The sequence below is a fragment of the Oryctolagus cuniculus genome, chromosome 13 (genome assembly GCF_051225735.1).
Source record: "Oryctolagus cuniculus isolate XC-2025 breed Fujian yellow rabbit chromosome 13, ASM5122573v1, whole genome shotgun sequence".
NCBI lineage: Eukaryota > Metazoa > Chordata > Mammalia > Lagomorpha > Leporidae > Oryctolagus > Oryctolagus cuniculus.
Window position 1 is genome coordinate 66,757,670 of NC_142879.1, and position 18,040 is coordinate 66,775,709.

General features: G+C 45.8%; 1 protein-coding gene across 1 annotated transcript in view; it reads left to right on the forward strand.

Moving 5' to 3' along the window:
- The window catches only part of SCCPDH (saccharopine dehydrogenase (putative)), a 64,147-nt gene that overhangs the window by 3,385 nt on the left and 42,722 nt on the right, over positions 1–18,040 (forward strand). The gene's annotated exons all lie outside the window — the stretch shown is intronic.

Here is an 18,040-nt window from a genome sequence, read left to right on the forward strand (position 1 = left end):
TGTCCCACCAGACACATGAGTGAGTGGACTTGGACTGTCAGGGAGGAGCTACTGCGTCGCTCTCGCCTGAGCGTCGGCTGCCAGCTGATTACACACAATTCCCAGTGCTGCAGGGTCCCCTTCCGCCGGGACCCGGCTGCCTCCTGCTACCCGCGCACCCAAGCCTGTGTGGAGGAGCCCGGGAGGAGCAGCTGTCAGAGAACGGCAGCTGCGGCTCTCGGGGCTTACGCCCTGTCCCAGGTCCCCCAGACGTCCCTTGCCTGGCTTGTCAAGGAAGGGCAGGCTGGCAGGACGCTGAAGATGAGAGAGACCTCAGGGAGTGAAATACGATCCCAGGTTTTCCCCTGGAAGAGACAAACAAGACTTCACTGCCATGCGCAGTGACTATGGCCAAAACGGCGGCACGAGCAGTTATGAGAATACGCAGGGGTGCTTTGGTCAGGGGGGTACACACCCCCGTCAGATACGCAGCCTTTGGGCGGGAGGCACTCAAGTGCGCCCTCTAGTGACACCGTGAGTTCTTCTCCCGCTGGAATTGCCGGACGCCTGCCTCTCACACACTGAAACCAGACGGAGCCCTGGGGCTGCATCCCACAGGGCACATCAGGCTGGGTAAAATGGGGTCCGACCCACCCCAAAGGGCTGTCTGATAATGAGACACTTCCTTTTTATGGGAAAGGATTTATGTTCATCAAACAAAACCAACAACTAAATAACCTTCATCAATTTAGGAATTCCAGTATTTCCGTTGTTCAATAAGTTGTACCTTTATTTGTGATTATAGAAATCTATTATTTGAAATGTTCTAGTTTGCAATGAATTGTGAGTTTGGTTCCTTAACATAATTATTTTTAAAGATTTATTTTTATGTATTTGAAAGGTTAGAGTTACAGAGACAGGAGGAGTGACACATACACACACACACACACACACACAGAGAGAGAGAGATCTTTCATTCTCTGGTTCACTCCCCAAATGGCTGCAATAGCCAGGGCGGGGCCAGGCTGAAGCCGGGAGCCAGGAGCTTCTTCCAGGTCTCCTACGTGGGTGCAGAGGCCGAAGGACTTGGGCCATCTTCCACTGCTTTCTCAGGCATATTAGCAGGACGCTGGATCAGAAGTGCAGCAGCCAGGTCTCAAGTGGGCACCCATATGGGTTGCAGGTGTCACAGGAAGAAACTTAACTTTCTATGCCACAATGCCAGACCCTCATCAAAATTAAGGAAAAAATTTGTACGAACTGAGGTTATCGGGTTTAAATAAAGTATAGGAAACAGTTAATAAAAACTGTTTTGGAAAGGAAGTTGATGTTTGTTCATGAGAGAAAACAAGTGAGCAGAGATACATGAAATAGGATGTAGCAAGGCCTAAGCCACCATTTCCTGGGATATTCACAGGCGTTAGGTAGCCTAAAGTTATGTCTCATGAGAAGCCACGAAGCTGGGTTCCTTGTGTGTCTGCTTACATTCTTAGAAGACAGAGATTATCACACAATTAAGATGCAGGCTTCCCTGAGGCTGCTGAGTCACCTCATGGATGGAATTTGTCAACTCACATTGTGCAGATGGCAGCCTTGGAGAGTTTGTGTGACAGCTAGGTCGGTACTTGATGAAGTAAGAATACGATGTTGCAGGTACCATGTTTATCCTAATTATTCATCTGAGAGATATTTAAATTTTTATAACAAAATCATCCAGATTGTAAATGTGAATATCATATTTGGGGTGCAAAGTTTTTTTAAAAAGATTTATTTATTTATTTATTTGAAAGAGTTACAGAGAGAGAGGGAGATGCAGAGAGATAGAGAGATCTTCCATTCTCTGGTTTGCCTCCCAAATGGCTGCAATGGCTGAAGCTGGGCCTGTCCGAAGCCAGGAGCCAGGAGCTTCTTCCGGGTTTCCCACATGGCAGGGACCCAAGGACTTGGGCCATCCTCCACTGCTTTCCCAGGCCATAGCAGAGAGCTGGATCGGAAGAGGAGCAGCCAGGACTCAAAATGGCATCCATGTGGGATCTGAGCTTTGCAGGCAGTGGCTTTAATTGCTATACCACTAAGCCAGCCCTGCAAAGATTTTTTTTTTTAATTTTACTTACTAGAAAGGGGGAGAGAGAGAGAGAGAATGTGAAATGTGTCCACAGTGGGTAGGGCTGAGTTGGGGCTGAAGCTGAAAATCAGTTACTCAATCTAGATCTCCCATGTAGGTGGCAGGGACCTAACTACTTGTCTCCCTAGGTCTGCATTAGCAGGAAGTTGGAGTCAAGAACTGGGGGTAGGACTTGAACCCAGTACTCCAATATGGAATACAGGTATCTTAACCACTAGGCCAAACTCCTGCCCCAGGATTCTAATTTTTGATGTCTATATGTGTCCTGGTTCATTTTGAAGCAATTCTAGGTAAGAGCATTGCATAGAACACCCATAGCCACGCTGGAGTGCTGGGGTTCAGGTACTGCTTCTGCGTCCAATTCCAGATTCCTGCTACTGCACACCCTGGGAGGCAGGTGATGGCTCAAGTAGTCGAGTTCCTGCAAAACCTGTGGGAGACCGTGTTGAGTTCCCGACTGCTGGCTTTGCCCTGCTCACCCCTGGCTATTGTAGGCATTTGCAGAATGAATGAGCTTGCAGGTAGAAGATCTCTGTCTTCCTGTCCGTCTTCGTCTCTCTTAACTTCAAGTTAAAAAAGTCAAAAAATTTTATTTGGATCCCAGTTTAAACAAACACAAAATTATAAAAAGACAAGAGACGGGCATTATGGCGCAGCAGGGTGAGCCACTGCTTGGGACCCCTGCATCCCACATTAGCGTGCCGAGTTTGAGTGCCAGCGCCTCTCTTTCCAGTCCAGCTTCCTACTGGTGCATCCTGGGAGGCAACAAATGATGGCCCAAATGCTTAGGACGCTGCCGCCCATGTGGGAGGTATGGATGAAGTTACAGGTTCCTGGCTTCAGCCTGGCCAAGCCCTGGTTGTAATAGGTGTTTGAGGAATGAAGCAGCAGATTCAAGATCTCTCTCTCTCTCTCTCTCTCTCTCTCTGCTTTCAAGTATATGAAAATAAATTTTAAAAAGATGTTTTGAAATATCATGAAATTTGAACATGAACTGGGTATGAGATCATATCAGGAAATTTTTTTAAAAAGATTTATTTATTTATTTGAAAGGCACAGTTAGAGAGGGAGAGACGGAGAGAGAAAGAGAGAGAGAGAGAGAGAGAGAGAGAGAGATCTTCTATCCACTGATTCACTCCCCAAATGGCTACAGTGACTGACTGCCAAACCCAAGAGCCAGGAAATTCCTCTGCATCTTCCACGTGGGTGCAGGGGCCCAAGTCCTTGGGCCACCTTCTGCTGTTTTCCCAGGCACACCAGCAGGAAGCCGGTTTGGAAGTGGAGCAGCCAGGACTGGAATCTGCTCCCATATGGGAAGCCTGCCAGCAATGCAGTGGCTTTACCCGCTGTGCCACAGCAGCAGCCCCATATCAGGGAATTTTTAATATTAATTATAGTGATACTTCAGGGCTTAAGCTTTTTTATAAAAGATTTATTTTACTTATTTGAAAGACAGAGTTACAGAGAGAGGTTGAGACAGAGAGAGAGGGCTTCCATCCATATCGGATGCCGGTGCTTCAGGCCAGGGCTTTAACCCGCTGCACCACAGCACCAGACCCAGGGCTTAAGCTTTTTAAAAATCCTGATTGAGCCACTGTGAAAGGGTTCCAACTTGCTAAGTCACAGTTAATTTGAATACCAGACTCAATAATGATAGTAAAAGATTAGAACCTGGGGCTGGCACCGTGGCATAGTGGCCTAAGCCTCTGTCTAGGGCACTGGCATTGATATGGCTGCCAGTTCTAGTCCTGGCTGCTCCTCTTCTGGTCCGGCTCCCTGCTATGGCCTGGGAAAGCAGTGGAAAATGGCCCAAGTGCTTGGGCCCTTGTACCCATGTGAGAGACCTGGAAGGAGATCCTGGCTCCTGGTTTCAGATTGGCTGAGCTCTGGCCATTGCAGCCATCTGGGGAGTGAGCCAGCAGATAGAAGACATTTTTCTCTGTCTCTCCCTTTCTCTGCCTCTTAAATAAACACCTTTAAAAAATTATTATAACCAGTTGAATAAAATAGAAAACCATGATTCCAGATTGATGTTGGTAATGTATGTAATATATGCATGTGTGTGTTTGGCAACCATGGCAGTAATAACAGATTCAGGCATGAATTACTAGCAGATGCTGAAATTGGTGGGAGAAAGCTTTATGAACTCTGGGATATTTATAGCATCTCAAAGGCTCTGTTCACAAAGGGAGCCCAGTCACCTGCAGTGAGGGAGGTTGGGAGACACTGCTCAAACTGTGACCAAAGTTAACCTGACCAACGACAGGACAGTTTGAAATCATACGCCTCTAAAATGAAGCATTGAGAAGAAAACACCGTTTCTGGAGTATTTTCAACAAAGGGGGATGGATTTGCTCTGGTCCTGCCAAAGCAATCGTAGGCAGGACTCAAAATTCAATAACTCTATAGCAGGCTGTTTTTTAAGTTCATAATTTTGTGTGGCCTGCAAATAATGTTATAAATATCCTAATGGTCCTTCCTTGGCAGAAAAATGGTTCTCTACCCCTGTGCCTAAATCTATTTTTGATGCCAGAAAAACAGTAACTGATGGACATTCTAATAATTCCTTGTCTCATCATAAATATTAAGGTTGTTAAAGACAATGACATGCTGAGGAATAGTTCTAAATCAAAGGAGACCAAAGATCTGACAACAAAATGAACTTGTGAAATTAGATTTCATTTTCTTTTATTTTTTAAAAGATTCATTTATTTATTTGAAAGGCAGAGTTACAGAGAAAGGTGGGACAGAGAGGTCTTCCTCCTGCTGGTTCACTTCCCAAATGGCCACAATGACCAGGGCTGGGCCAGACCAAAGCCAGAAGCCAAGAGCTTTCTCCAGGTCTCCCACCTGGGTGGCAGGGGTCCAAGCACTTAGGCAATCCTCTGCTACTTTCCCAGGCACATTAGCAGAGAGCTGAATTGGAAGTGGAGCAGCTAGGACTCCAGCCAGTGCCCAGATGGGATGCCAGCATCACAGGCGGTGGCTTAGTTGCCATGCCACAATACCGGCTCCAATTTTATTTTATTTGTTTTTTAAAAATTTTTATTTATTTATTTGAGAGGTACAGTTATAGACAGAGAGAGGAAGAGACAGAGAGAGAGGTCTTCCGTCTGCTGGTTCACTCCCCAAATGGCTGCAACAGCCAAGTTTGGGTCAGTCCAAAGCCAGGGGCCAAGAACTGAATCAGGGTCTCCCAAGTGTGGGCAGGGACTTGAGTGCTTGAGATCATCTGCTGCCTCCAGGGTACGCATCAGCAGGAAGCCAGATGGAAAGCAGAGGCAGAGCTGGAACCTGGGCACTCTGCTATGGGATGGAAGCGTCCCCAGTGGCGGCTTAACTGCCGTGGCATTGCCCATCTATGGAGAGAGAGCAAGATAAAGCAAAATGTCAATAATTGATGAATTGAAGAGTACGTAGAATTTCTTTGTATTTTTTTTTCAACTTTTCTATGAGCCCTTAACTATTAGAAATATCAGAGTGTAGGGGCTGGCGCTGTGGTGCTGGGGGTTAACGCCCTGGCCTGCAGTGCCGGCATCCCATATGGGCACCGGTTCAAAACCTGGTTGCTCCACTTCTGATCCAGCTCCCTCTATGGCCTGGGAAGGCAGTAGAAGATGGCCTAAGTCCTTGGGCTCCTGCACCTGCGTGGGAGACCCAGAAGACGCTCCTGGCTCCTGGCTTCGGATCGGCGCAGCTCTGGCTGTTGTGGCCAACTGGGGAGTCAACCATCAGATGGACGACCTCTCTTTCTCTGCCTCTCCTTCTCTCTCTGCATAACTGTGTAACTCTGACTTTCAAATAAAATAAATCTTTAAAAAAAAGAAATAGCAGAGTGTTTATGTGATGTTTTGGATTGAGATGAGAAAAATTGTGGGGCAGCATTAGTGAAAGACTGTTGAGAACCAGATAATTTTTTGAGTTGGGTGATGTACACTTACATATGGGCTTCATTAAACCACAGTCTTTACTTCTGTGTGTACTGAAAGTATATGTAATGATAATAAATTTTTCAATCATGAAACTATTTAAGTGGGTAAGTTTGAAGGAACATCGAGGGAATGATATAAATGAAAACCAGGGTGGTGCTGATATCTGGGGAGTGAGGACAAATATGCCTCAAAATTACTTCAAAGACAGTCATGGTCTGTATATTTTTTTTCCAGTTAGTTTATTTGTGGCAAGTTTTAAAGACTTATTTGTTTGAAAGGCAGAGTTATGGAGAGAGAGGAAGAGACAGAGAGGTCTTCCATCTGATGGTTCATTCCCCCAGATGATTGCAACTGTCAGGGCTGGGCCAGGAAATAGCCAGGAGCCACAGATTCTATCCGGGTCTCCCACGTGGATACAGAAGCCCAAGTATCTGGGCCATCTTCTGCTGCTTTCCCAGGCTCATTAGCAGGAAGCTGGAACAGAAGTGGATCAGAGGGCTGGCACTGTGGTATAGTGGGTAAAGCCACCACCTGCTGTGCTGGTGCCCACATGGGATGCCAGCACAGCAGGTGGCAGCTTTTCCTGCTATGCCACAACACTGGCCCCTAGGCTATTTTTAAAAATTGTATTTATCTTAATTGAAAGTCAGAGTTATAGAGAGAGACAGAGAGATCTTCCATCCTCTAGTTCACTCCCCAGATAGTTGCAACGGCCTTTTTTGGGGGCTGGATCAGGCCAAAGCCAGGAGCCAGAAGCTCCATCTGGGACTCCCACATGGGTGGTAGGAGCCCAAGCACTTGGGTCATCTCCTTTTGCTTTCCAAAGCCAGTAGCAGTGAGCTGGATCAGAAGTGGAGCAAAAGGGACACAAACCCATATGGAATGCCAATATTGCACACAGTGGCTTTATCTGCTCTGCCACAAAGCCAGCCCCTAGGCTCTTTTTTATATTTATGTTCTTTATTTCTTCGTATAGATTGAAATTTCTGTGTAGTATTTTTTTTTTATTTTAGCCTGAAGGATTCATTTCAGTACTTCTTATTGGGTAGGTTTGCTAGAGATTAATTCTCTGTTCTTGTTTATCCTGGAAGAAGCTCCTGACTTTGAATTGGCACAGCTCGGCTGTTGCAGCCAATTGAGGAGTGAGCCAACAAATCTTTTTAAAAGATTTATTTATTTATTTTAAAGTCAGAGTTACACAGAGAGAGAAGGAGAAGCAGGGGAAGGAGGGGGGCTCTTTCATCCAGGAGCCAGGAGCTTCCTCTGGGTCTCCCACACGGGTGCAGGGGCCCAAGGACTTGGGCCATCCTCCACTGCTTTCCCAGGCCATAGCAGAGAGCTGGATTGGAAGTGGAGCAGCTGAGACCATATGGGATGCCAGCACTGCAGGTGGCAGCTTTTACCTGCTATGCCATAGCACTGGCCCCTCATTTATTTTTTTTCTCTCTTTCTTTTTTTTTTAAATTTTTTGACAGGCAGAGTGGACAGTGAGAGAGAGAGAGAGAAAGGTCTTCCTTTGCCGTTGGTTCACCCTCCAGTGGCCGGCGCGGCCGGCGCGCTGTGGCCGGCGCACCGCGCTGATCCGATGGCAGGAGCCAGGTACTTATCCTGGTCTCCCATGGGGTGCAGGGCCCAAGCACTTGGGCCAGCCTCCACTGCACTCCCTGGCCACAGCAGAGAGCTGGCCTGGAAGAGGGGCAACCGGGACAGAATCCGGCGCCCCGACCGGGACTAGAACCCGGTGTGCCGGCACCGTAGGCAGAGGATTAGCCTAGTGAGCCGCAGCGCCGGCCCCCCTCATTTATTTTTTTAAAGATTGTATTTATTTATTTGAAAGGCAGAGTTACAGAGAGAATGAATGAGAGAGATTATCTTCCACGCCCTATTTCACTCCCCAAATGGTTGCAATGGCTAGAGCTTTGGGCCAGGCCAAAGCCAGGAACTTTCTCCAGGTCTCCCACATGGTTGCAGGGAGAGCATTTAGGACACAGGACATCTTCCACTGCTTTCCCAAGAGCATTAGCAAGGAGCTGGATCAGAAGCAGAGCAGCTGGGAGTCGAACTGGCACCCATATTGACTCCCAGTGCTGCAAACAGTAGCTTAACCCACTGAGCCACAATGCTGGCACCAAGAGAATATTCTTTTCTTTTTTTTTCAGAGATTTATTCATTTATTTGAAAGGTGGAGTTACAGAGAGGCAGGGGGAGGAAAGAGAGAGAGAGAGAGAGAGGTCTTCAATCCACTGGATTGCTCCCCCAAATGGCCGCAACAGTTGGAGCTGGGCCAATCCGAAACCAGGAGTTTCCTCTGGGTCCACAACGTGGGTGCAGGGGCCCAAAGCACTTGGCCATCTTCTACTGCTCTCCCAGGCCATAGCAGAGAGCTGGATCGGAAGTGGAGCAGCCAGGACTTGAACTGGCGCCCATATGGGATGCCAGCACTACAGGCAGCAGCCTTACCCACCATGCCACAGCGCTGGCCCTGAAAATATTCTTGTTTGTAGGAAATACTAGTCATGATATATTTAGGATCATGTAAAATCAGATCAGCAGCTCATCTTCAGTTGCTTTGTAATGTAATATAAAGCTCTTCTAATTTTCTTTTAAGTTTGCTGTTATTCATTGAAAAGGCTTAGAAGCAGTGATAGTCCAGTAGCTACAAGGACACTCAGAACTTGGACTGTAAATACCCCTCCTCACTAAAACTAATGTCTGGGAAGAGAAAATGCAGGGTGAACCTGAAGCAGCTTTTTGTGCCAGAAGGAAGGAAATGCCCAAAGACTAATGGGACACATTAGAAGAATCCAGAAAGAATCAGAAAAATTAACTGATGTTGGACGAATTCATAATAAAAGTTGCTTATTGAGGAAGGAATTGGCTAACAAAGGACCCACATTTTTTTAAAAAAAGATTTGTTTATTTATTTGAAAGGCAGAGTTGCAGAAGGGGGGGGGGGTCTTCCATCTGCTGGTTCACTCCCCAATTGGCTGCAACAGCTAGAGCTGTGCCAATCTGAACCCAGGAGCCAAGAGCTTCTTCCAGGTCTCTCACTTGGGTGCAGGGGTCAAAGGACTTGGGCCATCTTCTACTGCTTTCCCAGGCCATAGCAGAGAGCTGGATTGGAAGTAGAGCAGCTGTGACTCAGACTGGCACCCATATGGGATGCCGATACTTCGTGCAGTGGCTTTACCCAATATGCCACAGTGCCAGCCCCTAGGACACATATTTTTTAAAAAGTTCAAATTATATACTTAGGAGTTGCGGATTTCACTATGCAGACATTTTGTTTCATTAAAATAAGAAAACATAGGTAGAGCTTAAAGAAGTTTGCACAGACAAAATTTTGGACATGTTCAATATTCAGATTCTAATGGACTATGACATAATTCATAATTAATTTAAAAAGAACTCATAAATCCTTTGTAATGCTTTTTAAAAAATTGAAAAAGAAAATGCATAGCTCTTCTTTACAGGGTAATGTTAATAAATGTATAAAGAATGATAGAATTGGAAAGTCATTAAAAATTACTCTTTTGCAACACTGATGCAATAATAGATTCAGACAAGAATTATTAATGGATGCTAAAACTATTTGAGTGCAATGAGAAAGGTCATTGTGGAGTACGACTAGCTTCTAAGTTCTATACAACAGATCACCTTTTCTTTCTTTTTTTAATTTATTTATTTTACAGGTAGAGTTTACAGACAGTGAGAGAGAGAGACAGAGAGAAAGGTCTTCCTTCCATTGGTCACTCTCCAAATGGCCGCAACGGCTGGCACTGCACCAATTTGAAGCCAGGAGCCAAGAGCTTGTTCCTGGTCTCCCATGCAGATGCAGGGGCCCAAGCACCTGGGACATCCTCCACTGCTATCCCAGGCCACAGAAGGGAGCTGGACCGGAAGAGGAGCAACTGGACTAGAACCTGGCGCCTACATGGGATGCCGGCGCTGCAGGCGGAGGATTAACCTAGTGCGGCAGCTCCGGCTCATCACATTTTCTTCCCCACCCCCCAAAGGCTCACCTTTTCATTACACACCCAAAAAGTCTCCAGTTCATACTTTAGCTTCACCAAATGAGACAAACCAACAATAAGGTCCTTAGATGTATTACAGTGACAATGAAAAGTACATACATCACTGTAGTGGGCTTTTTTAACTTCAGAAGAAATTCATGTATTTGAGAGGCAGAGGGAGTGAGAGGCAGTATTCACCATCCGGCTCCCCAGATGTCTGGGAGTCAGGCACTCAGGTAGCAGGCACCCAACCACTGCAGCTGTCACCAGCCGCCTCTCAGAGTACGTATGAGCAGGAAGCTGGAATTGTAGCAGAGCTAGGACTTAAACCCAAGCACTCTGATATGGGATGTGAGCGTCCCAGATGACATCCCAGTTCCTGTGCCAAACACCTGCCTTTTGTTTGTTTTTGTATGGCTGCATGACACATAACCACAAATCTGGCAGCTTGAGGTAGATAACACCCACGTATTAGCTTCCCAGGTAGGACGACTGGCACAGCAAACTCTGCTCAGAGTAGCCCCAGGCTGAATCCAGGTGTGAGCCAGGCTGAATTCTCCACTGGAGGCACTGGGGAAAATCTGCTTACTAATGTACAAGTAAGGGCCAGCACTATGGCATAGTGAGTAAAGCTGCCGCCTGCAGCGCCGGCATCCCATAAGGGCGCCAGTTCAAGACCCAGCAGTTCTACTTCCCATCCAGCTCTCTGCTATGGCCCAAGTCCTTGGGCCCCTGTACCCGTGTGAGAGACCTGGAAGAAGCTCCTGGCTCCTGGCTCCTGGCTTTGGATCAGCCCAGCTCCTGCTGTTGCGGCCATTTGGGGAATGAATCAGTGGATGGAAGTCTTCTCTCTCTGTTTCTGCCTCTCTGTAACGCTGTCTTTCAAATAAATAGAAAGATCTTTTTTTTAAAAAAATGCACAAATCAGGTCCTTGTACTTGTAGGACTGAGAGAGCCCTGTTGCCTTGCCCTCTGTCAGCAGAAGCTGCTCTCAGCTTAGCGAGACTGCCTGCATTCTAGGTCACAGGACTTCATCTTCAAACAAGCAGTGATACCCTGAATCCTTCTTAAGATCTAAAACTCTGACTCTAGACCAGGATTTGAAAACCTGGGCCTGTGGCCGGCACTGTGGCATTGAAGGTTAAGCCTCTGTCTGCAGTGCCAGCATCCGTGTGGGCTCTGGCTGCTCCACTTCTGATCCAGCTCTGCCATGGCCTGGGAAAGCAGTGGAGGATGGCCCAAGTTCTTGGGCCCCTGCACCCACGTGGGAGACCTGGAAGAGGCTCCTGGCTCCTGGCTCTGGCTTGGCCCAGCCCTGGCCATTGTAGCCATTTGGGAAGTGAACTAATGGATGAAAGATTCTCTCTCTCTCTCTCCCCTCTCCCCTCTCCCTCTCCCTCTCCCTTTCTCTCCCTCCTTCCCTCCCTCCCTCCCTCTCCTTCAGTCTCTATATTTAAAAAAGAAGAAAAAGAAAGGCCTTCTTGGATAAAAAGTCTGTTAAGGTTGACTGATTTGGGACCTTAAATAGTGTCTATAAGAAAGCAGAATCACAGGAGTTACTGCTTGCCTGTTTTTTGTTTTGCTTTGTTTTTTAAGACTTATTTAGGGGCCTGGCCCTGTGATACAGTGGGTTAAGCTACTGTCTTTACCACCACCATCCCATATGGGTGCTGGTTCAAATCCGGGCTGTTCAACTTTGGATCTGGCTCCTGGCTAATGCGACCGGGAGGGCAGCTGAGGATGGCCCAAGTGCTTGGGCCCTGGCACCCACACGGGAGACCTGGATGAGACTCCTGGCTTCACTGTAACTAATTTTTAAAAGAAAGCTTTTATTTAATAAATATAAATTTCATAGGTACAACTTTAGGATTATAGCGGTTCTACCCCCCATACCTATCCTCCCACCCCAAAACTGTCCCACCTCCTACTCCCTCTCCCATCCATTCTCCCATTCTTCATTAAGATTAATTTTTAATTATCTTTATATACAGAAGATCATCTCTATACTAAGTAAAGATTTCAAAAGTTTGCACACACACAGACACACAAAATATGAAGTACTGTTTGAAGACCTGTTTTACCGTTAATTCGCATAGTATAACTCATTGAGGACAGAGATCCTACATGGGAAGCAAGTGCACAGTGAGTGACTCCTGTTGTTGATTTAACAATTGACGCTCTTATTAATGACATCAGTGGTCACCTGAGGCTCTTGTCATGAGCTGCCATGGCTATGGAAACCTCTTGAGTCCACAAACCCTGAAATTAATTAGACAAGGCCATAATCAAAGTGGAAGTTCTCTCCTCCTTCAGAGAAGGTACCTCCTTTTTTTTTTTTTAAAGATTTATTTATTTACTCGAAAGTCAGAGTTACACAGAGAGAGAGGAGAGGCAGAGAGAGAGGAGAGGCAGAGAGAGAGAGGTCTTCCATCCGATGGTTCATTCCCTCAATTGGCCTCAATGGCTGGAGCTACACTGATCCAAAGCCAGGATCCAGGAGCTTCTTCCGGGTCTCCCACATGGGTGCAGGGGCCCAAGGACTTGGGCCATCTTCCACTGCATTCCCAGGCCATAGCAGGGAGCTGGATTGGAAGAGGAGCAGCAGGGACTCCAACCAGCGCCCATATGGGATGCCGGCCCTTCAGGTCAGGGTGTTAACCTGCTGCGCCACAGCACTGGCCCCAGGTACCTCCTTCTTTGATGGCCCCTTCTTTCCGCTGGGATCTCACTCACAGAGATCTTTCATGTAGGTCATTTGTTGCCACAGTGGCTTGACTTTCCATGCCTGAGAAACTCTCATGGGATTTTTAGCCAGATCCGAATGCCTTAAGGGCTGATTTGAGGCCAGAGTGTTGTTTAGGGCATTTGTCATTCTGAGTCTTCTGTGTGTCCTGCTTCCCATGTTGGATCATTCTCTCCTTTTTAATTCTATCAATTATTATTAGCAGACACTTGGTCTTATTTATATGATCTCTTTGACACTTAATCCTATTTTTATGATCAGTTATGAACTTAAACTGATCACTTTAACTAGTAAGATGGCATTGGTACCTGCCAACTTAATGGGATTTGGAGTCCCATGGCAAGTTTTTAGCTTTACCCTTAGGGGTAAGTCCAAGGGAACGTGTGCTGAACTGTATGTCTCCTCCCTCTCTTATTCCCACTCTTATTTTTTTATTTTATTTTATTTTATTTATTTTATTTATTTATTTTTTGACAGGCAGAGTGGACAGTGAGAGAGAGAGAGACAGAGAGAAAGGTCTTCCTTTGCCATTGGTTCACCCTCCAATGGCCGCTGCGGCCGGCGCGCTGCGGCCGGCGCACCGCGCTGATCCGATGGCAGGAGCCAGGAGCCAGGTGCTTTTCCTGGTCTCCCATGGGGTGCAGGGCCCAAGCACCTGGGCCATCCTCCACTGCACTCCCGGGCCACAGCAGAGGGCTGGCCTGGAAGAGGGGCAACTGGGACAGAATCCGGCGCCCCGACCGGGACTAGAACCCGGTGTGCCGGCGCCACTAGGCGGAGGATTAGCCTAGTGAGCTGCGGCGCCGGCCCCCACTCTTTTTTTTTAATAGGGATCGATTTTCAATCGGATTTAAACATCTAGAAATAATTCTATGTTAAGTAAAAAATTCAAACAATGGTATTAAGTAGAACAAGAAGATACTAAAATGAATAAAACAGTAAGCTGTTCCTTGACAGTCAGGACAAGGGCTGATCAAGTCATTGCTTCTCATAGTGTCAGTCTCACTTCTACAGGTTTCCTTTTAGGTGCTCAGTTAGTTGTCACAGATCAGGGAGAACATATGATATTTGTCCCTTTGGGACTGGCTTATTTCACTCAGTATGATGTTTTCCAGATTCTTCCACTTTGTTGCAAATGATCAGATTTCATTTTTTTTTTTACCATTGTGTAGTATTCCATAGAGTACATATCTCATAATTTCTTTATCCATTCTTCCATTGAGGGCATTTAGGTTTATTCCATGTCTTAGCTATTGTGAATGCAATAAACATGGAGGTGCAGATAGCTCTTTTATTTGCCAATTTAATTTTCCTTGGGTAAATTCCGAGGAGCGGGATGGCTGGTAGGGCTATATTCAGGTTTCTGAGGTATCTCCAAACCGTCCTGCATACTGGCTTTACCAGTTTGCGTTCTCACCAACAGTGGATTAGGGTACCTTTTTCTCCACATCCTCACCAGCATCTGTTGTTTGTTGATTTCTTTATGAAAGCCATTCTAACTGGGGTGAAGTGAAACCTCATTGTGGGTTTTTTTTTTGTTTTTTTTTTTTTGTTTTTTGATAGGCAGAGTGGACAGTGAGAGAGACGGAGAGAAAGGTCTTCCTTTGCCGTTGGTTCACCCTCCAATGGCGCTGCGGCTGGTGCACCGCGCTGATCCGATGGCAGGAGCCAGGTACTTATCCTGGTCTCCCATGGGGTGCAGGGCCCAAGCACTTGGGCCAGCCTCCACTGCACTCCCTGGCCACAGCAGAGAGCTGGCCTGGAAGAGGGGCAACCGGGACAGAATCCGGTGCCCCGACCGGGACTAGAACCCGGTGTGCCGGCGCCACTAGGTGGAAGATTAGCCTAGTGACCCTCATTGTGGTTTTGATTGGCATTTCCCTGATGGCTAGTGATCCTAAACATTTTTTTCATGTGTCTGTTGGCCATTTGGATTTCCTCTTTTTAAAAATGTCTGTTTAAGTCCTTGGCCCATCTCTTAAGTGGGTTGTTTGTTTTGTTGTTGTGAAGTTTCTTGATCGCTTTATAGATTCTGGTTATTAATCCTTTATCTGTTGCATACTTTGCAAATAATTTCTCCCATTCTGTCAGTTGCCTTCCCGACTGTTTCTTTTGCAGTGCAGAAACTTCTCAATTTGATGTAATCCCAATAGTTAATTTTGGCTTTGACTGCCTGTGCTTCCAGGGTCTTTTCCAAGAAGTCTTTGCCTGTGCCTATATCTGGCAGGATTTCTCTGATGTTCTCTAATAATTTGATGGTGTTGGGTCATAGATTTAGATCTTTAATCCATGTTGAGTGGATTTCTGTGTAAGGTGTCAGGTAGGGGTCTTGCTTCATACTTCTGCATGTGGAAATCCAGTTTTTCCAGCACCATTTGTTGAATAGACTGCCCATGCTCTAGTAATTGGTTTTAGCTCCTTGATCAAATATAAGTTGGCCATAGATGTTTGGTTTGATTTCTGGTGTTTCTATTCTGTTCCATTGGTTCATCCATCTGTTTCTGTACCAGTACCAGGCTGTTTTGATTATAACTGCCCTGTAGTATGTCTTGAAATCTGTTATTGAGATGCTCCCGGCTCTGTTTTTGTTGTACAAGATTGCTTTAGGTATTCAAGGTCTCCTGTGCCTCCATATGAATTTCAGCATAATTTTTTTCAGATCTGAGAAGAATGTCTTTGGTATTTTGATTGATAGTGCATTGAATCTGTAAATTACTTTTGGAAGAATGGACATTTTGATGATATTGATTCTTCCACTCCATGAACATGGAAGATTTTTCCATTTTTTGGTTTATTCTTCTATTTCTTTCCTTAAAGTTTTGTAATTCTCATTGTGTAGATCTTTGACAGCCTTGGTTATGTTTATTCCAAGGTATTTGATTTTTTTGTAGCTATTGTGAGTGGGATTGATCTCAGAAGTTCTTTCTCAGCTGTGGCATTGTCTGTGTATACAAAGGCTGTGGATTTTTGTGTATTGACTTTATATCCTGCTACTTTACGAAACTCTTCAATGAGTTCCAATAGTCTGTTAGTGGAGTTCTTTGGATCCCTTAAATAAAGAATCATGTCATCTGCAAATAGGGATAGTTTGACTTCTTCCTTTACAATTGTATCCCTTTGATTGCTCTTTCTTGCCTAGTGGTTCTGGCTAAAACTTCCAGTACTATATTGAATAGCAATGATGAGAGTGGGCATCTCTGTCTGGTACTGGATCTCAATGGGTGTGTTTTCCACTTTTCCCCATTTAATATGATGCTGGCCATGGGTTTGTTATAAATTGCCTTGATTGTGTTGAGGAATGTTCCTTCTATACCCAATTTGCTTAGAGTTTTCATCATGAAAGGGTGTTGTATTTCATCAAATGCTTTCTCTGAGTCTATTGGGATAATCATATGGTTTTTGTTCATCAGTTTGTTAATGTGGTGTATCACTTTGATTTATTTGCTAATGTTGAACCATCCCTACATACCACCTGTTTCTCAGATGCTGCTAGTCATCTGTGTTGTTGGATTCGATTGGCCAGGATTTTGTTGAGTATTTTTGCATCTATGTTTATCAGGGAGATTGGTCAGTAGTTTGCTTTCTCTGTTGCATCTTTTCCAGGTTTAAGCATTAGGGTGATATTGGCTTCATAGAAAGAATTTTGGAGGATTGCCTCCCTTTCAACTGTTTTGAATAATTTGAGAAGAACGGTGGTTGGTTCTTCTTTAAATGTCTGGTAGAATTCAGCAGTGAAGCTGTCCGGTCCTGGCTCTTCTTTTTTGGGAGGGTGTTTATTACTGATTCAATTTCTGTCTCAGTTATGGGCCTGTTTAGGTTTTCTGTGTCTTCATGGCTCAGTTTAGTTAGGATGTATGTGTCCAGGAATCTATCCATTTCTGCTAGATTTCCCAGTTTTTTGGCATACAACTCTTTGTAGAAATTACTCTTTGTAGTAATTTCTGATGACTGCTTTTATTTCTGTAGTGTCTGTTGTTACAAAATCCTTTTTCATCTCACTCATTCCAGCCAAAGGGTGGTCTTTAGGCTGTTGTTGCAAAACGCTATGTTAAGCTATGCTTCAAGGCTAAATCATTGGCACAGAGCAACCCAGTGGAAGACAAGGTTAGTGCAGACCTTCTCATGACTGAGTGGCAGTCTTGCGGCAAGATCGAAGCATGGCTCATCAGTTCCGGCTTTTTCATGCCTACCCCTAAGATTTGCTGTTCTGCCACATTTTGTGTGAAAGCAGCCCCCTTCTCTGCAGCTTCACAGATAAACCCAAGACCATCCTCACTTAAGTAGTTTCTAAGCTGTCAGTCTGCATCCCTTCATCTGTCAATAGACTAAACTTTCTCTTTCCTAACCCCCAGATTTGTCCTCAATATTTTAATTCTGTACCAGGACAGGGAGGGTCTTTCAGTAACAAGAAGACAGGCATTGTTTCCATATTTTTGCTATATCCAGAATCTACCTTATTGCATGTACCTGGCAGAGCTCAGGAAATGATTGGTACACTGAAATAATTCAGACTTTCAGGTGAGAGGCTCCTGGGGAGTGCTGAAGATACCCACCAAATGTACAGTCTCTCATCCTTGTTTGCTTTAGTTGTTTTTCTTGAAGCAAACATCTACAGCAGTGATTCTCAAAGATTGGTCTTGGGCCAGGGGCATGAGCATGACTTGGGAACCTATGAGGAAGGCCAGTGCTCAGAGCCACCTCGGCTGTTCTGAATCAGGAACTGAATCAGGAGTGACAAGATGTGTTCCAATAAAACCTCCTGGTGGTTCTCATACATAATGTTTGAGAACCTGTGGGCTGTGAGCATGTCCACTGATGCAGCTGCGTATGTGCCAGCCCTGTGCAATTGCTGATCCCTGCTCTGAGATGCTCATCATGATTATATCTCATGGTTGTTCCTGAGGGCAGCTCTAGATGAGCCTGTTTAATGGCTCTTGTGTTTATCCTTGCAAAACGCTCTTTGCTAATCTTTCCCAAAGAAGTGTCAATATCTTCTGTTAAAAAAAAAATAATTGGCTTGGGGCTGGCGCCTTGGCTCACTTGGATAATCCTCCGCCTGCGGCACTGGCATCCCATGTGGGTGCCGGATTCTGTCCCGGTTGCTCCTCTTCCAGTCCAGCTCTCTGCTGTGAACCAGGAGGGCAGTGGAGGATGGCCCAAGTGCTTGGGCCCCTGTACCCGCGTGGGAGACCAGGAGGAAGCACCTGGCTCCTGGCTTCAGATCGGCGCAGCGCCCACCATGGCGGCC